The following is a 20,816-nucleotide window of genomic DNA, read 5'->3' on the forward strand; positions in this document are numbered from 1 at the left end:
TGCTCTACAGTTGACAATTATATATTCTCTTCCCCTGCCTCCCCATATTTAACTCCCTTTCCCTCAGTACTGTCTCTTCTGAGCTGTCAGAAAGGAAGTATTCCCCAAAATATCTGCTATTCCAAATCAATCACATGTTTATTGAGTAACAACAGGAGGTCTTCAAGCAAAGACTAGATGGACATAAACTGGACCTCTTGAAGACAGAGTTTATGCATCAGGCTGGGGTCTGGGCTTGACAAACTCAGGTATCACTTAGCTCTGGGATTCTGTGGAGGCAATATGGTGTATTGTGAGAAGAGATCTGGACTCCAGGATTGAAGACCTGGATTCAAATTCAGGCTTTGCCGCTTCCTAGTTGTGTGACCTGAGGCAAATTAAAGCACCATATTAATGGGAAGTATTACTATTGTTATTATTAATAACTATTTAGCAGATAGGTGGCACAGTATATAGAGCACTAGGCTTGGAATCAGGAGCATTCCTCTTCCTGTGTTCAAATCTGTCCTCAGACACTTACTAGGTATATGACCCTGAGCAAGTCACTTAACCCTGTTCACCTCAGTTTCTCTGTCTGTAAAATGAGCTGGGGAAGGAAATGGCAAACCTCTCCAGTGTCTTTGTCAAGAAAACCCAAAAAAGGAGTCACAAAGAGACTGTTCTCTCTCCCTCCCCACCTCTCAGGCCCACAAAGTCAGCACATTCTTCTTTTAGACAGCTCTAATTGTCAATAATTTAGTCCATATAGAGAGCTTAAATCTGTCTCTTTGAAACTTGACTACCCATTGTTATTAGTTCTAACCTTGAGTGCCAATCAGTACAAGTTTAAGGAAAATTGATAGTAGGAGGAAGGGTGTGAAGAGAGGTAGCACCAGCTGAAACCAGAGCTGGGAAGGATTCTACTAGATAAAGAGGAACAGAAAGGAAGAGAGGAGCTAGAGAGAAGGCTGGATTATGGAGAGCCTCGTGCAAGATGGGTGAGAGTGCTTTAGAGAATCAGACCAGTATGCATAGTCTCATTCATTTGGGTCTACAAGGTACCTTAGAGATCATCTAATCTGGCAGTTAACTTGGGGCATATTAACTTATTTTTTGTTTGTTTATGATGATAACTATTTCAAAATAATTAATTTCCTTGGTGATCCTTTACATTTTATTGTAAGCATTTTTTAAAAATTGCTTTGTGAAGAGGTTCATAGCCTTCATCAGACTTCCTTAAAAGTCCAGAACACAAAAAACATTAAGAATCATTGATCTGGTCCAACTCCTTCATTTTTCATTGAGGAAACTGAGACCCAGAGAGAGGAAGTGTTTGTATCAAAGGCACATGGGTCATAGGCAGCAGAGTGTGACTGTATTCAGATGCTGTGATGCCATAGCTAATCTCCTTTCCATAGTACCATAGGAAACAGAAGAGCTTCTTTGCATTCTCAGCCTTCTCCAAGACCTCTGTCTCTATGCTCCAGGGGCCTGATGGTGGTGTGTCTCTCAGTCCTGTCAAATCACTCCAGTTCTTGAAATTAGCTTGTAGTTCCCAGAAGTGAAGAACATGGATTCATTTTCCAAAGAGGCAAAATTTGTGTGTGTTGGGGGGGGGGGGGGCGTGGGGTATGCATATGTACATGGAGGACAGAGTGAGAGACAGAGACTAGAAGGGAGAGAGAGGAGAGACCAATAAAGAGACAGAGAGAGATAGAAACAGAGGTACAGAGAGACAGGGAGACAAATAGAAAGAGATGGAGAGGTGTGGAGAGGATGAACTATGTGGAGAGACAGAGACTGTCTTTGTTGCCTTGACATCTCAGTGTCCCCACACCTTCCTTCTTAATTACTCTATTTCTGGGTATGATGACTTCATCTCCTGTGATAGTAGAGGCAACCATTATCAGGTACCTTTGGAAGGAAAAATTTGTTTTTTGGTTTTTTTTTTGCCTAGCCATCCACTTATTCTCTTTAATCCCACTTAGCAGAGCAAAGACCATGCTAATCCTAAATGTAACCTCAATTTTCTCATATGTAAAATAACTCTGGAGAATAACTTTGCACTCCCTACCTCACTGGGTAGTTGTGAGGAAAATACTTAGTAAGCTGTAAGGTCCATTAGCCTTATAAATTACTGTCAGTAGTAATCAAGTTATGGAATCTTGAAATCTTAAAGCTGGAGAGGAGCTTAGAGATCACCCAGTCTAACCCTGCTGGGATGACAAAGGAATGCTGTCTTATAAATTCCCTTACAGTGAGGTCACTGGGTCATAGGTTTTAGGACTAGATGAGACTAGATTGTATTTTATCCTGTAGTAATAGGGAGCTACTACAACTTCATGAGCAGACAAATGACATAGTTAGAACTTAACCAGTTAAATAACCAAATCCAAGGAACAGTTGTTAATGGCTCAGCATCAGCTTAGAAGGAGGTCTTCAACTGAGAACTCCAGGCCTCTGTGGCATTTGCCATTTTTATCAGTGAATTGGATAAAGATATACATGACATGTGTATCACTTTTTTCAGATGACATGAACTAACTGGATAAAAGGATTTATAAGATCTTGACAGGTGAACGCACTGGTCCAAAATAATGAGCTGAAATTTAATATGGATAAATGTAAGATCATGTATTTGAGTTTAAAAAAACAAACAAACAGCAAATCGGCTTCACAGGTATGAGGTGTAAGGAGTCTCTGGACAGTAGTTCCTCTGAAAAAGACCTGGGGGTCTTAGTGAACTACAAACTCAATGTCAGTCAACAGGATGACAGTGTCCATGAAAGTGATTTCATGCTACATAAAAAGATGCCTAGAATCCAGGGCCAAGGAGCTGTACAGGTCAGACCAAATCTTGAATGTCATACTCAGCTATGTATGTCCCTTTTTAAAAGGGAAATGATAAACTGTAAAGTGTCCAGAGTAGGACAGTAAGTATGGCAAGGAGGCTAGAGTTCGTGCTACATGAGGATTGGTCAAAAGAAATGGGGAATTGTAACATGAAGAAGAAAAGGCTTAAGGAGACCATGATGGCCAACTTTAAGTATTTGAAGGGCTGTTTTGTGGCAAAGGGCTCCACTGTTTCCTTGTCTGTTGTTTGCAGAGCTGCCCAGATGACTCCTCTCCTTAAAAACAAGCCCGCCCCAAAGGCTTCATTTGACCACACTATCTCTTCATGCCACTGACCTCAATCTCTTCTTCCTTAAACTAGGCACGCTTCTTACCTCCACTTCATTTCACACCTCACAACCCTTTACACTGTCTTCTAATAGTACTCCTCAAATGTAACTGATTTCTCCAAGAATTCTCATGCTCCCTCTTTTTTAAAAACTATGTTTTATTGATATTTTTAATATCATTATCACTTCTTAATCATTCCTCCTCCTACAGAACCTTCATTTGCAACAAATAAATAGTAAAGCAAAATATATCAATGCATTGGTCATATGTGAAAATGTATGCTTATTTAGCATTCTTAGTCTGCCACCTCTCTGCTAAGGAATAGGAGACATTATCAGTTCTTGGAAATCACAGTTGGATACTACATTGATCATAGTTCTAAAGTCTTTCAGGATTGTATTCCTTGCATAATTTTTCTCATTCTACCTTCTTTGTTGTGCATCAATTCGTATAGGTCATCCCAAGTTTCTCTGAAATCTTCATATTGCATTTATTTGAGAAGCAGTGTGGCATAGAAGATAGGAAGCCAGCTCTCAAAGCCAAAAGACCTAAATTCTAATCCCATTTCAGACACATACCAGCTGTGTGACCCTAGATAAGTCACTTTACTCCTCAGTCCTCTAGACAACTAGACTAGAAGTTGCAGACAAGGCACTGACTTGCTTCAATAGAGGGAGTTCCTCACTGGGAGTTCCATATACCAATGAAGCCACAAATCCAGCCCCTCGCCCTTTTCTAACTTCACATACTACAATTTATTTGGCCATTCGCCAATGAATGACCACCCACTTTCTTTTCAGTTCTTTGCTGCTACAGTTGACACTCACTAGCTGTGTGACCTTGGGCAAGTCACTTAACCCCAATTGCCTTATCCTGGGTCATGTCCAATCATCCTGATGAATAATCTGGTCACTGAATTCAGATGGCTCTGGAGGAGAAGTGAGGCTGGTGACCTGCACAGCCCTCCCTCACTCAAAATCCAGTGCAAGTCATGTCATTTCTCTGATGGCAGGGTCTTCTTTGGCAATGAAAGACGAACACACAAGTACTCTTACTTCTATAAATATTATGGTGATCTTTCCTTCTGTCTTTGACCCCCGTAGATGTATGCCTAGTAGTAAAACAGTTCAATGATCTCTTAGTTACTAAATCTAATTAATAGGTTTTTTTCTTGTCCTCATCCTTATTGAGGCAGCTGTTGGCACAGTGGATAGAGTGCTAGGCAAGGGCTCAGGAAGGCCTGAGCTCAAATTCAGTATCAGGTATTTCCTAGCTGTGTGACCCTGGGCAAGTCACTGAACCTCTATTTCAATTTTCTTAACTGTAAAATGGGGGTAATAACAGACTTACCTCCCAGGGTTGTTTTGAGGATCAAATGAGATAATTTTTTTGGGGGGGGGCACTTAGCCCAGTGTCTAGAACATAGTAGCTTCTTTAGAAATGCTTATTCCCTTCTCCCTGGTCCTCTGCAGCTTTTGACACTAAATTTCATGCAAAGTGAGAATTGTTTCATTGTTTGTGTTTATATCCTCTATACCTAGTACAGGGTCTGGTGCATAGTGGATGCTTAAAAAATATTTTTGATTGATCATCCCCTTCTCCAGGATACTCTCTCCTCCCTTGGTTTTCATGACACTACTCTCACATAGTTTTCCCTCTCTGATTGGTCCTGCTCAGTCTCCTCTCTGGGATCATCTGTGCGCTGCCTCCTAAGCATGGGAATATCCCAGGGCTCTGTTGACTAGAATTTCTCTTCTCTCATTCCACTCTTTCTTTTGGTCATAAATTCCCCTGAGTTCAATTATTATCTCTCTGAAAATGACTCCCAAATCTATACAACATAGCTCTCATGTTTCCTAAGATCTGGTACTGTATCACCAACTGCCTGCAGGACGTCTCTACCTGGATATCCCCTTAGGCATCTCCAAATTAACATGTCCAAAATGAAACTCATCTTTACCCCTCTATCTGCCCTTTCTCCTAATTTACCTTCTTTCAAGGGTACCCTCCTACCTCCAGTTAACCAGGTTAGCAATCTCTTGACTATTCCTCTTCCTTACCCTGTGTTTAGCAAGCTTTGTTGATCCTATTTCCATAACATCTCTCACATCAACCTCCTCTCCACTCACAGTCACCACCCTTTGGTGCTTATTATTTCTGGTGCTTATTATTTCTGGTCTGGACTCTTGATAGCTTCTTCATTGGTCTCCTTGGTTCTAATTCTTCCCTTTCCTCCACATGGCTACAGAAATCATCTTGGAGCCATTTAAAAATTGAACAGCCTGTCTCTCTTGGGAGTAGGTACCCTCATTCACTAGACCACTTCATGCAAACACTTTTGTTATGTTGTAGAGGAGATTTTTGTTAGAGCAAGGGTTGGTCTCGGTAGCTATTGAGATCCCATTTAACTCTGAGACTCTGTGAGCTATGCATTCCCTACTGGATCTATTTCCCTCTATTTTGTCTTCTAGTATTTGACATTAGAAAGTCATAATGAACTCTGACAGCCAAATCTAATCTCCACAGTGACCCCATAAGGTAAATAAAAAGAGACATCATTAATTCCATTTTGAAGATGGAGAAACTGAGGCCTAGAGGAAACAAATGACCTCCCCAGATTCACCTAGCAAGTGACAGAACTGGAAGTGGAACCCAAGCCTGTTGACATCCACTCCTGTGTTCTTTCCCCTGTACTCTTCAGTCTTATAAATTGTTGGTACACAGCCACTGTCTCAGAGTTCCCTACCCCAACCTCCCTCTCCACCCCCATCCCCCTTGCCTCTAGCCTGGTTTACCTGGGCAGTTTCCAGTGGCTTCTCTAGGGATGATGAAGTCTAGCAGGGAAGTAGTTCCTGTCACAGTAGACAGCTACCAGCCCTTTTTATATTCTCTCCCTTTACCCACTGTAGCTCAGAGCTTGAATTATTCAAAGCATGCCCTATTGACAGTTTGATTGAAGTGCCAGTGCTGAGGCTGAGAATCAACGGGGGAGCTTCTCCCCACGTGCCCTGTGTTCAGGTTTTCTAAATGCTATCAAGGAGACAGTTACAGACATTCTTCCCAAGACCAAAAGGCCCTCTGCTGGAACCATATTGTGCCCTCAACAGCAAGCTGGTCTGAAGATGCCTGGTTCTGTATGCAGCAGCATCTCTCAACTAGAAAACCCCAGGGGACAGAGATAGAAACCTACTTGGAATCCTAGCATGCTGGAGTTTGAAGGAGCCTTAGAACATCGAATGCTACAACATAAAACATAGAATGTTATCACGCTCAGTGTCAGAGCTAGAAGGGATCTTAGAACATTAAAGGCTATAACACAGAGCACATATATAAGTTAGAGCTTTGAAGGGAACCTCATATCAACAGAATGTTACCAGACGGTACATAGGGTGTTAGAACTAGAAGAACATTTAGAATGTGGAATATTGGAAACAATCAGCTAACATTTATTAAGTACCTACTAGAACATGGTGTGGCAGAGCTGTCAAGAAACTTGAGAGATCATGTGATCCAATATACCCATTTTATAGATAAGAAAACTAAACTAGAAAAGGTGAGCAACTTGCTTAGAAGGGATATTAGTGATGAAATGACCTTTGAATAGTCTATAATTGGGGGAGATTTTTTTCTTTTAGATTATTCTCAGAAGCTGGATTGTTTTATTTCCATTTTTGGATTAATTGTATTGTTGTTCCCTTCTCCAACGTTAATTTAATTTTTTTTCTTTGTGGCTTGTGTGGAGGAGCCCAGGTCCAACCTGGCTCCTCTACCCTCATTTCCAAGAACAAAATTAGCCCAGGGGCTAGGCCATAGATGTTGTTCTTAAACAAGAACAACAATTCAAATTTTTGCACTATTCTCTGATTACAAAACCTTTATGGACATTGTCTCAGTGGAGTTTTACAACTATCCTGTGAAGCTGATGGTGTCGTTATTATCTCCATTTCACAGATGAGGAAAATGGGGTCCAATGAGGGAAAATTACTTGCTCAGAATCACACAACTAATAATGGTAGAGCTGGAAATTGGGAAATTAGATCTCCTGACATTTTGGTCAGGGCTCATTCTATCGCAACTTTGTGCATCAGTTAAAAGCCTGAGTCTGTGGTGCTATTGAGGGAGCTTTAGGCTCTTGACATAGTCTTTCTTTTCCTCTCCTGGGGCAACTTTTATTAAATTACATGTGTCATTATCTGAGCTGTTGTGAGTCTTGTCATGTTATAGTTATTGCTTTTCCTGAAGGCCTCAAAGCAATTCCAATTGTTTTTTCCCCAGCTCACAGTTACTTATCTCTTTACAATTACCAAGTGCTTTCCATCTATTATCTCATTTAATAATAGCTCCAACACTTCTGTGAAATTGTTAGGGCAGGGGTTATCATCCCCATTTGAAAGATGAGTGAACTGGGGCCCAAAGAGAGAAACTTTAGCTCAAGTCACATAGAGTTAGTTCTTGAACACACGTACTAAGATCCCGACTTCTCATTTGCAAAACTACACATATATAGCCTATATTGAATTGCTTGCCTTCTCAGTGGGGATGGGTGGGAAGGGAGGAAGGGAGAGAAGTTAGAACTCAAAGTTTTAGGAGCAAATGTTGAGAACTGTTTTTGCATACAACTGGGAAATAAGAAATACAGGTAATGGGGTATAGAAATTTATCTTGCCCTACAGGAAAAAAGAGGAGATGGGGATAAGGAAAGGGAGAGGTGTTAGAAGCCAGGGCAGATTGGTGGAAGGGGTAATCAAAATGCGTGGTGTTCTGGGGTGGGGGAGGGGAGAGATGGGGAGAAAATTTGGGATGAAAAATTTTGTAGAAATGAGTGTTGAAAACTTAAAATAAATAAATAAATTTTAAAAAAAGGTCCCAACTTCTACCCAAGGGAGGCAAAGTATTTAAGTGGAAGGAATGCTGGATTTGATGTCAGAAAATCTGGGATTAAGATGTTGGCCAATTAATTTCTCCTTTATGAACCTCAGTTTCTGCATCTGTAAAATAGGAATAGCAATACTCACAGTAGTGAAGAAAGTACTTTTTAACACTTACATGCACATGGAAATATGAGTTATTATTGTTATATCATTCTGACTTTCATAGAATCATGAAATACCTGGGTTAGAAGGCACTTTAAAAAATCATTGAATTTAATTTCTTCATTTTACACACAGGAGTGAGCTGCCTAAACTTATACAGAGCCAGACCTGGAATCCAAGACTCTTGCCAAATCAAGGGTTCTTTTCTTTCCCTTTGTAAATTTTCATTTTTTTGTTCTACTTTTTGTTTTTATATCACCTTTATTTCCCCATCCCCTACCCAACAAGCTATCCCTTATAATAAAGAATAAAAAAGATTTTTAGAAAGCAGATTAGCAAAACGAACCAACATCGACCAAGTATGGCAATTTATGTAATATTCTATACCCCACCTCCACATAGTCCCCCACCTTTGCAAAGGTTGGTCAAACTTGGTCATTATAATTATATTTCACTTTTAGATTTTGTTGTTGTCGTTTCCATTTAAATTGTTAGTCATTTCTTCCATTATTTTTCTGTATTGCTGATGTCATTCTGCATCAGCTCATATACTTCTTCCCATGTTTTTCTGAATGCTTTATAGTCACCATTTCTCATGGTACAAAAATATTCCATTGCATTCATGTACTATTCACATTCCTCTGTTCCTAATCTCAGTTCTATAGTAAATCAGTTCAACTCCACTCACTCCCCTGCTCTCAAATTCTTTACCCCTTTGTTCTAATGCCTCTTCAAATCACAACCCTAGGTTACTCCCACCAGTTACATCGCTTGCTACTAAAGAGAACTAAAGGAAGCTTCACAGTCAAGTTGATTGGGTCCATTCACTGCTAATTTGTGTTGGCTAACCTCAGTCATTCCCTCACTACAGCAAGGCAGTCCTTTCCTTCTTTCTAGTCTTCTGTCTCTTTTGATTTACTAATTCCTTCCTTTAGCCTACAAACATTCCCAAGTCTTTCCCATCCTTAAAAACCTCTTACTAGATATTACCATCCCCTCAAGCTGTTGTTCTATACTTTTCCTCTCTTTTTCAGCTAGACTCCTATAAAATGCTGTCTATACTCTTTCCTTCACTTTCTCTCATTTCATTTTCTTTTCAACCCTTTGCAACCTGGTTTCCAGCCTGAACTGAACTGAAACTTCTCTCTCCATAGATACCAATGATCTCTTCATTGCCAAAAGTGATAGCCTTTTATTATCCTCCTCCTTCTTGACTTTTCTGCCCCATTTTCTAATGTTGACCTCCACTCTATACTCCTGGATACTTTCTCTTCCTTAGGTTTCTGTAACATTACTTTCTCCTGGCTCTCCTCCTATTTATCTGACTGCTCTTTCTCAGTCTCCTGTGTTACTCTATCATCTGTGTCATGCCTCTTAAATCTTGGTAGAGCTCAAGGCTCTGGCATGAGGCTTCTTCTCATTCATTTCTCTCTATACTATTTTGCTTGGCGACCTCATCAATTCCTAAAGGTTTAACTATCATTTCCATGCAGATGACACTTAGATCTATATATCAAACTCCAATCTCCTGATTGGACACATAAAATTTGACGTCTCATAGGCATGTTAAATTCAACACGTCCAAAGCTCAGCCTTCTTTTCACTTTCCAGTGTCCACTGAGGACAAACCCATCCTTCAAATCTCCCAGGTCTGTAACCTTGGTGTTATCTTTGATTCTTCATTATCCCTTGACAAATCTTGACATTTACACTTCTACAAAAGTCTCATATCCATCTCCCTGCTACTCCCATAGCTACCATCTTAGTTCAAGCTCTCATCACCCTTCACCTGGACTTTTACAATGGCCTCCAACTTGTCTCCCTTTCTAAAGTGTCTCTTCATCCCAATACATCCTCTACATCACTGCCAGAGTGATTTTCTTTAACCATGAGGCTGAACATTTCATTCCCCTACTTAATAAAATCTAGTGGCTCCTTATTGCCTCTAGGATTGAAGAGAAACTCTTCTAGTTGACTTTTAAAGCCCTTCACAACCTGGCCCAAAACTGCTTTTCAAGCCTAATCATATATTATTTTCCATCCTGCACTCTCCAGTGTAGCCAGTTAGCATTCTTACTATTGCACACATGTGGTATTCTATCTTCCATCTCTGGGCCTTTCCACTGGCCCATGCCTAAAAAGTATGCTGTCTTTATCTCCACCTCATAGAAACCCTTAGTTCCAAATCTGTAGAGTCAGACTGTGTTCTATCCAAGCTTCTGAAAGAGAGAGAGGGGCCAAATGAATTGATATCCCTATTAGCTATTAACCTCTGCCTCTCTCTTTCCCTCCATATTCATCTCTCTCCCTGTCTTTCCTTACTCCTATGAGAAAACAAACAGCCAAGAACTTGGGTTTCTCTGATATCAGCAACAAAACTCACTGCAGATCCCCCATTACTGCTCCACTGTCTTCAATTCTACTGGCCACAGAAAGAACTAAAAGAATGAAGCTTTTCTGAGCAAAATGACTTTTCAAAATCTCTGCCAATACTAAATCCAGGAAATTCCCCCCCTCTCCCTGTCCTCCTGCTAACTGCCCCCCTCTCCATTCCAAGCCGGAGGGAATATGAGAAGTCTATTCATTTAAATTCAATTATTTTTAAGAAGACAGAATGGAATGGAATTGGGTCACTGCGATATATTTGCTGTGCTCAGCTGTTTTTCTCCCAACACCACTGCCCACCGTCTCTCTCCAGGCATTGTGCTGCCAAGCCCACCAATTAATTCCGTATTGGTACCTACTCGCTGGGTAAACATGGTACCCAGAGTCACAAGGGGCCTTGTGCTAACTGCCACTGGAGTGAAATCTGTCATTGCCAAAGCCCTATCATCCATCTGGCAGCCAAGAAAGCCTTTTTGACAGCACGTTCTGCTGGTAAACATGCAGCCAACGTGGCCTTAGAATACCAAGAGAGGCACAGATGGGGTTTTGAGATGTCCACTGACACTGACAAGCCCAATGCTAGAGTCTTAAAGACATCTGGGCATCACTGAAGAGATGGCAAGTGGTCAAATATGTTTTTGATATTGTCTTCATGAGACTTAGGGTTGGTATTTTCTTCTTTAGCATTTAGAAAGTTGTTCTATTCAGGATGCTAGAGGAGGCTAGTCTTGGGAAACAGCTCCAGTGGTTAGTGAAGCACCTGTTTTCTACTAACACTAACAGAAACAGGAAGATTTTACAGATTATACAGTGTGAGAACTGGAAAGAATTTTAGAACAAAGAATGTGAGAAATAGAACCCAGAATGTTAGAACTGGAAGGAAACTTAGAACATAAAATCTTAAAATTAGAAGGTGCCTTGGTACATAGATTTTAGAGATTGAAAAAACCTTGAAACATAGAATGTCTAAGCTAGATGGGAGTTAAGATCATGAAATGTTAGAGCTAAAAGGTTCCTTAGAACTTTGAGATTTAAAACATTATTTTTATATGACCTCAGCAATTATCTACTCCAGCTCCCTTGGACGATAGTTAGCAATAATTCTTCTATTGCTTTATGGTTTACAAAATGCATTCACACTACTCCTGTGAGATAGATATGACAGGTGTTAATTTTCATTTTACAAATGAGCAAACTGAAGCTCAGAATATTAAGCAAATTAATCACAATAACTTAGCTAATAAGTGCTAGAAGTGGAACTAGAACCCATGTCTCCTGCCTCCCTATCTGACTCTTTCTACTACATCTCCCCTTGGGGTCTTAATCTTCTATTTTCTAAAATGAGAATTGGCTGTGGTCATGATGAAAATTTCTTGGCTGCCATTTTTATGCCATGAAGCTGGGCATCAGCTGGGGAAAGGCTCCTGGAAGTCCTCAGAAGGATTTTTAAAATGCTTTCTTGATTCCAAATGACTGTAAATTAACTTTGCCCTGTGCTAAATGATGATAGCTGCCCTGAAATGGAGAAGAAAGTAGAGAAATATGTCTGTCCTTGTCTCACTTTCCATCCTGGCTTGTAGACTACAGTAGCAACTGGTACAGGTTCTTCCCTGCATAGTTACCAACACATCCAGTTCTCTAACAGGCAAAGGGTTGACCTCAAGGGGAATATATGAGTGTTCCTGCCTACGAACTGGTGACTTCACTGCTGCATATTCCATTACCTGCCTTCACCAGTTTTTCTCAGGCATTCGTTGGTCTAGCTGTTCTTGAGAGCAATTTGGTATTACACCCCCAAAATTAATAAACTGTGCTTAACCTTTGACCATTACTAGGTCTTTACTCCAAAGATATTAAAGAGAAAGGGGGGAGGGGAGACAGAGACAGAGAGAGAGAGAGAGAGAACAAAGGGATATTAATTTTTGATCACTAGTTGTGAACTAGTTCAACCATTCTGGAGAACAATTTGGAAATACACTTGCCAAAAGAGCTATAAAACTGCATACATACCCTTTGATCCAGAAATACTAGGGCTGTATCCCCCCCCCCCAAAAAAAAAATTAAAGAAAAGGGAAAAGGATTCTATTTGTACCAAAATATTTATAGCAACTTTTTGTGGTGGCAAAAAAATTGGAAATCAAGGGGATGCTCATCAATTGGGAAATGGTTGAACAAGCTGTGATATATGATTGTGATGAAATACTATTGTGGTATGAAAAATTATGAACAGGATGGTTTTAGAAAAACTTGGGGAAGATTTAGCTGATATAAAGTGAAGGGAGCAGAACTAGCAGAACACTATACACAACACAAGTTGATCAACTGTGAAAGGCTTAGCTTTTCTGGTCAAGAAAATAATCCAAGACAATTCCGAAGGACCCATGATGAAAAATGTTATCCACTTCCAGAGAGAGAGCACTGATGAACTCTGAATGCAGACTGAAGCATATTTTTTAAAACCTTTTTTTTGTTTATTTATGGTCTGTGCTTTCTTTTGCAACATGCCTAATGTGCAAATATGTTTTGCATTACTTCACATATATAATTAATATCAAATTGCTTACCTTCTGGGGGGGGGGGTTGGAAAGGGTGGAAAGAATTTGGAACTCAAAATTTTTTTTAAAGGATCATTGATTTTTTAATTATGAAATATTTAATGAAATAAAAAATATTTTAAAATATTGTTCCACAGCTCCATCATTAATGCATTAATATATCTGTTTCCTACAGTCCCACCAACATTTGTCATTTTCCTTTCCTGTCTTCTTTGCCAATGTGAGTGGTGTGAGGTGGAACCTCAGAGATGTTTTAGTTTTCATTTTTCTAATTACTAATGTGGCTATTGAGATTTTGATACCTTCCTCAGAAAATTTCTTATTATTTGTCAGTTGGAGAATGATTCTTACTCTTATAAAATTCTATCAGTTTCCTATGTATCTTAGAAATGAGAACTTTATCAGAGAAATTTGCTGCAAAGATTTTTTCTTCTAATCTTAACTGTATTGGTTCTGTTTGTACAGATCTTTTTAATTTCATATAACCAAAATTACCCATTTTACTTTCTGTGATCCTTTTTATGCACTGTTTGGTCATGAACTTTCCCAATCCATAGATCTGAGAGGTAATTTCCATGTTCCTCTAGTTTGCTTAGGATGTAACTTTATGTCTAAATCATGTAATCGTTTGAGGCATCTTTTGATATGTAGTGTGATCTGTTGATGCATACCTATTTTCTGTCAAACTTCTTAGTTTTCTCTGCAGTTTTTGTTGGATAGTTCTTACTTCGATAGCTGGGAGTTATCAAATGTTAAACTGCTATGCTCATTTGCTTCTCTATATTGTGTACCATTGAACAATTGTGTTTCTTAAGCAGTACCAAATCACTTTGATGATTACTGCTTTGTAGTGTAGTCTGAGATCCTTTATTGCTAGGAGGAGGAAAAGGTGGTAGATAGATCACAGTACCTGGAGTCAGGAAGACCTTAGTTCAAATCCAGCCTCAGACACTTATTAACTATGTGACCCTGGGCAAGTTATTTAACTTCTGTTTGCCTTAGTACCCTGGGCAGGAAATGGCAAGCCACTCCAGTAGTTTTGCGAAGAAAACCTCATGGACCATCCATGGGATCATGCAGAGTTGGACATGATAACAATGCTGCTAAGGACTTGTTCTTCCACTTCACTCTCTACCCCCATTTCTTTTGCCCCCTCCCCCACATTATTTCCCTGGAGAGTCTTGGTCTATTGCTCTTTCAGATGAATTTCATTGTTGTTTTTTTCTAACTCTATAAAGTAATCCTTTGGTAGTTTGATTGGTAAGGGATTGCATACTTGTCATTTTTTTTTTATCGTATCAGGGTGGCCTATCCACGAGCAATTTATGTTTCTCCAATTATTTGTATCTGTCTTTATTTGTGTAAAGATGTTTTGTAGTAGTTTCGTGGAGTTCCTGTGTATGTATTGGCATGTAAATACCTAAGTATTTTACATATTTTGTAGTTATTTTAAAGGGAATTTCTCTATCCATCTCTTCCTGCTGGGTATTGTAGGTAATATATAGAAATGCTGATGATTTATGTGGGTTTGTCTTATATCCTACAACTTTGCTGGGTTTGTTAATCATTTCATTTAATTTTTTACTTGACTCTTGGGGTTCTCGAAGTCAGTGCTTCTTAAACTGTGGCACTCGACTCCATATGGGGTCAAGTAACTGAATGTGGGGATCCCAAAAAATTTGGCATCCGTAAAAGGTTTCTGAACATGCAGTGATCAAAAATTAATTCAAAATCAAGTGCAGAACGGATCCAAGGTGCAACTTCACTGTAGCCTTGCTTCTGAACACACAGCATTCACTCTTTGTGCTGCCCATGTTGTCTGTCACACCACGCAACAACAACGAACGCTCCCAGAAACACCTCAGCTCAGATTCAAGACTATTGTATGTTATGAATTGTAGCATTTTTACTGTACATACAAAATTGTTCAATGAATTTTGACTTGGAATTAGGACAGAATTTCCAACAATTTCTGAATGGTTGTAAATACACTTCTGCCATTTTGTACTACGTATTTATTACAAGTGGTGTTCTTAGAATTGATGATTATAAAATCAAAATGTCGATCAACTCTGAAAATCATTGAGGTTTCTCTGTGTCCTGCAGTATTAAATATTCCACTAAGATTTAATTCTTTCTGTAAAAATGAACAAGCACATCCATCTCATTAGTATGTAAATTTGCTTTCATCTTTAATAAATGGTAAAAATTATATGTATAACAGAGAATTATTTAAAAATAAATTTCTTTATGATTTATTATCAGCAAATGCTTGATTTCTATACCTGTTTATATGGTATATAAACCCGGGATTATGTAAAACTTTCTCGGGCAAAAAGGGGTTGCTAATGGAAAAATTTTAAAAAGTCCTGTCCTAAGTAAAACCATCTGGGGAAGAAAATTAATTTTGTTTTCTCTTTGCCTGTTATTTTCAAGCAGAATCTGAATGCAGGTCTTTCTCTCTCCTCCCCCCCACCCCCCACCCTCTCCACCCAAGTCCAATGTCCTATACTGTATTGATGGCACCACTTCGTTCCTTCTTGTACCGGGTGATGTTTCAAGTTTCTTTCCATTTTGTGATTCTGGAATCTGAGTTTGACTCCTGACTCTAATGGTGTATAATCTTGACAGGTCAGTTAAAACCTCCTTAAGCTCCAGCTTCCTTCTCTGTAAAACAGGAATGATAATCCCTGTGCTCCCCACCTCGTAATGCTGCTGTGGGGAAATAGCTATGTAAACTGGAAAGCATCATAGACATGTTGCTGATTTTTGCCACTAGGGGTAGGGCCATGTAGCCCAGCAGGATGCAAAGATGTTTCTGCCCTCATGGAGTTTAGACACTCATTGGGAAAATAATATAGTAACAGCAACAAAAATCTTCTGGGTAACTTGTCAGTGTCACAATATTACAATTTCACTGCGGAGACAATACAGAAACACTGCAAAGTTTAAAGCAACAATAAAAAAAAGTACATAAAATTTCAAGATGACGAGAAAAAGATGTCAGAATGCAACCTAGTGTCTGTTTAGTTGCCAGATGTATAGTTAAGGCAATAAACTATGTGACAGTTCAGAGAAGGGGGAGATAATTATTGCTTCAAACTGTGTGGTCACAGAAGGGTTTGCAGAGGGGGCTAGATTTAAAGCGTCTTATGTTCTGAGGCTGTTCATTCGTTTCAGTCATATCTGACTCCTCATGACCTGGTTTGGGGTTTTCTTGACAAAGATACTGGAGAGGTTTGCCATTTCCTTCTCCAGGTCATTTTATAGATGAGGAAACTGAGGCTCATAGGGTTAAATGACTTGCCCAGGGTCACACAGTAAACATCTAAAGTCTCAGGTCCTTCAGTCTTCAGGGCTGGTGCTCTATATCCACTGAGCCACCTAACTGCCCCAATGGATCATTTACAACTCCCAGGATCCTTAGAAATGAGTCCAATTTCTTCATTGTACAGGTATGGAAACTGAGGGAAAGTGATTTTCACAGTTAATCCTCACCCAGGCAGTAGAGAGATCTGTGAATCCAGCCCAGGTCTTTACACTCCAGAGGAGTCTTTTTTTTTTTTCTCACTATATCACTACTTATCCCTTTTTCAATGTTGTAAATGTCCATCTGTATTAGACTTACCATAAATTGAAAGCCCTTAGGATTTCTTCCAAACATTTTAGCCCAGGGCAGGTCACTAATAAGGAGGGTGCCTTTAAATCTTTTAAGAACAGACTTGCATGTGAGAAATTGTTGCCAACTCGGGATAACTCAGTTGCTCACACAAGGATACATATCAGTTGGTGAATTCCCAACCTTATGCCCCAAGGGGGTCAAATAGAGAAAGGCACTATATTCACAAAAATATACATAGTAACCCAATGCAACCAAAATCCGGAGGGATGTAGTAAATTGGGAAAGAATTTTTACAGCTAAGCTCGGGGACAAAGGCCTCATTTCTAGAATATATAGAGAACTGATCCAAATGTATAATCATACAAGTCATTCCCCAATTGATAAATGGTCAAAGGATATGAACAGGCAATTTTCAGAGGAAGAAATTAAAGCTATCTATAATCATATGAAAAAATGCTCTAAATCACTATTGGTTAGAGAGATGCAAATCAAAACAACTCTGAGGTACCACATCACACCTATAAGATTGGCAAACATGACAGAACAAGAAAATGATAAATGCTGGAGAGGATGTGGGAAAGTTGGAACACTAATTCATTGTTGGTGGAGCTGTGAGCGCATCCAACCATTCTGGAGAGCAATTTGGAACTATGCCCAAAGGGCTACAAAAATGTGCATACCCTTTGACCCAGCAATATCGCTACTAGGACTATATCCCCAAGAGATCATAAAAATGGGAAAGGGTCCCACATGTACAAAAATATTTATAGCAGCACTCTATGTAGTTGCCAAAAACTGGAAGTCAAGGGGATGTCCATCAATTGGGGAATGGCTGAATAAATTATGGTATATGAATGTAATGGAGTACTATTGTGCCATAAGAAATGATGAACAAGAAGACTTCAGAGAGGCCTGGAAGGACTTATATGACCTGATGCTGAGTGAAAGGAGCAGAACCAGGAGAACTTTATGCACAGCAACAACCACAGTGTGTGAGAGTTTTTTCTGGTAGACTTAGATTTTTATAATAACACAAGAACTTCTTACCAAAAAAAAAAAAAAAATCCCAATGGAGGATCTCAAGGCAAAATGCCTGCCACACTCAGAGAGAGAAATATGGAAGTCACTCACATATTGTAGCAGATCATGTTTGTGTATGTGTATGTGTTTGTGTATCATGTTCTGATTTGTTATACGATTTCTTTCATTTATCTTAGTCTGACTACATAGCATGACTATAGTGAAAATATACTCAATAGGAAAGTATATGTAGAATCTATACAGAATTGTATGCAGTCGTGGGGAGGGAGGGGGGTAGTGGGGAGTAGGTGGGGAGGGATAAAATCGCAATTGTATGGCAGTGATTGTTAAACATTACAAAATAAAAAAAATGGAAAAAAAATATACATAGTAGCACAGTTTTTGGCTTCGAAGAACTGGGAACAGATTGAGTATTTGTTGATTGGGGAATGGTTAAATATGGTGCATGTTTTTATGGGATTATTACTGCACCATAAGAGAGGATGAACATGAAGAATTCAGAGAAACATGAAAAGATTTATATGAACTGATAGAGAACAAAGCTAGAAAACCAGGAAAACAATGTTCCTGATGGTTACAACAATGTAAATAGAAAAACATCTAGCAGAAACTAAACAAAATTGAACATTGTAATTATCATAACCAAAGTATTGCATATACTATCAGATTTAGTTGATATGTTGGTTGTTTTTTTTCTGAACTCTTCTCACACCCCACACCCCTTTTTAATGCCTTTGTTACAAGGGGTGGCTTGGTGGGGAGGAGTGGGAATGAGGGATGTCTTTGGAAATAAAGGCAAAGTAAAAACAAATTATTTTAAAATTCTAATAAAACAGCAATGGGTAAAAATAGATATTTGGGAAATGGATCAAACTGGGACTCTTCAAATTTATATGAGGCAGTCAAGAGGGTCGAGGAATAGGGAATAGGATTCTGTACAGGGGAATCAGAAGACCTGAGTTCTATGTTCCCCCTTTAATAGCTATATGATGGACAAATTATTTCACCTTTTTTGACCTCAGTTTCCTCACTTGCAAAATAACTAAAAGATGTCAAAAATTCTGCTCAGCTCTAAGATTTAGTATTCTAATATCCCTTCCAGCTGTAACACTCTTCATTCTAACATCCCTTCCAGCTCTAGGATTAAAAAAGTGTTATAACAGTTTCTCTGGATTCCCTACTAGACATATTTTTGGAGGGGAGGGGAAGATTAGAGGAGGTGGGTGGAGATGGCAGTACGCTATTAGCTGTTGCCCTAGTTGCCTTGGGAGGCAGGAAAGATTGTTAAGCTTCCATCTGCCAGAGATTTTGTAAGGTGGGAGGAAGACTCCTTCAGGAATGGGTCTGCATGACCACACCAAATGTTTCTCACCCTCTCTCCCATTTGGAAGTTTTATTAAGATGTTAGATAAACAGAGAGGAAAGCTGCAAAGAAAAACATTGACTCAGAAGGAAAGGGACCAGCAGGGTTCAGAGCTAAGAGCTAGTTTGCTCCAGATGTGTGCAGATGTGCCAGTGTGACCTTTTAATTATAGATTTCTTTAAGGGGGGGGTCAAGATTGGTTAAGGCTGAATTTCCAGTCTTTGGACTTGAATAATATTGCTTCATGGAGAAGCCAAGGCAGGTCCCCTAAGTACATGTGGCTCAGGTAATTTGGATCAGGAGGAGGGCAGGTGCATGGGCAGCTGGGGGAGAGGAAGGATGACCCATGGTATAAATTAAATTAAAAGCATCCAAGAGGTTGAATGTCTATATATCCACAGCCCACAGCTGCAGCTGCCCCAAACATCCCACTCCTCTCTGGGCCTTCCTGGCAATGGCAAGAAAAACCAGGAATGCACTGGTGTCAACAATACTATGGTAGGGAGTGTGTGGGAGTAGAAAGAATCCTGGCCTGGGTTCCCAATCCAGGCCTGCTGTTGGCTTACTGTGGGACATTGGGCAAGTCATTCCATTCTCCTCTTCTTCCTCCTCAACCCCAACCTCAATTTCATTTGTTAAATGAAATTTGACTAGAATCATGAGGTGTTCTTGATCTTTGTGTATGTGTGTCATGGTACCCTTTGGTATTGTGATGAAGCCTATGGACTCCTCAAAATATTTTAAAATGAGTATTTAGGATTACAAAAGTATTCATGATATTGAAATGAAGTTATAATAATACATTTTTTAAAAAGTTTACAGACCTTAGGCTAAGAATTCAGGGGTTACTAAATGGATAGTGGCCAAGTTCTGTGTCCCAACATTGTGCGTTCTGAGGTAATGGAATGAAAATAGGGCTATAGTTGAAAGATGTGTGGGTCTAGGAAACTAGCTTCAAGTTTTTCCTCGGAGCTATGTTGAGAATGTTATGGGTCAAATCTCTGTCTCTCAGAGCCTGTTTATCTTCGTCGAAAAAAAGAACAATAATCCTTGCCTCCCCTTATCGGGGCTGTGGTGTGGAAAGGCCTTTGTAAACACTATAGTACTATAGAAATGTAAATTGATGCCATTGTTTAAGGTTTCCTTCCAGCTCTTGTGTTCTTTGTTCCAAGTTTCTGTGACTCCTATCTGAACTTCAATTTGATTCTGAAGGCCTAGCTTTCTAGCGATTGTGAGAAACTAGAGATTTTCGTTGGGGAGGGAGATGTCTGACCTAGGGTTTAAACTGGTAGACCTGGATTTGCCAGGAGGCAAATTCAAATCCTTGAATTACTCCTTTGGGAGTAAGACCCCGTGTGGGCTGGCGTTTGGGTGGGTGACAGTATTCTTTAGGAACTGGGTTTGTTTGGGACTCTCGGCCCTGCCCCGCCTCCGTGCGCGCTCCCGTGACTGAGGAGGCCGGCCCGGCCTCTAGGGCAGCCCATCCGGAGCGCGCCTAGCCCAGGTAGGGCCTGAGCCCCGGCAGCTGGCCCGACTCCGGAGCTGCACGGCTGCACAGAGCGGAGCGCGTGGCGGGGACCCTGGGGCCGACCTCGGCATGGGCGCGTCTCTGCCTGGTCCGGCCCATTCTCCGAGGCCTGGATCTGGGAGCCGGG

General features: G+C 40.0%; 1 protein-coding gene across 7 annotated transcripts in view; it reads left to right on the plus strand.

Moving 5' to 3' along the window:
* The window catches only part of DAB2IP (DAB2 interacting protein), a 293,662-nt gene that overhangs the window by 183,137 nt on the left and 89,709 nt on the right, over nt 1-20,816 (plus strand). The window contains exon 1 of one of the 7 annotated variants that reach the window (XM_072631805.1): nt 19,045-20,815. The exons of 5 other annotated variants lie outside the window; for them this stretch is intronic. The gene's annotated coding sequence lies outside the window, so the exon portion shown is untranslated. Of the gene's footprint in view, nt 1-19,044; nt 20,816 lie in introns of those variants that run through there. One more of the 7 variants, XM_072631807.1, reaches the window with a different exon arrangement.

Source organism: Notamacropus eugenii, chromosome 1, assembly GCF_028372415.1.
Source record: "Notamacropus eugenii isolate mMacEug1 chromosome 1, mMacEug1.pri_v2, whole genome shotgun sequence".
NCBI classification, from domain to species: domain Eukaryota; kingdom Metazoa; phylum Chordata; class Mammalia; order Diprotodontia; family Macropodidae; genus Notamacropus; species Notamacropus eugenii.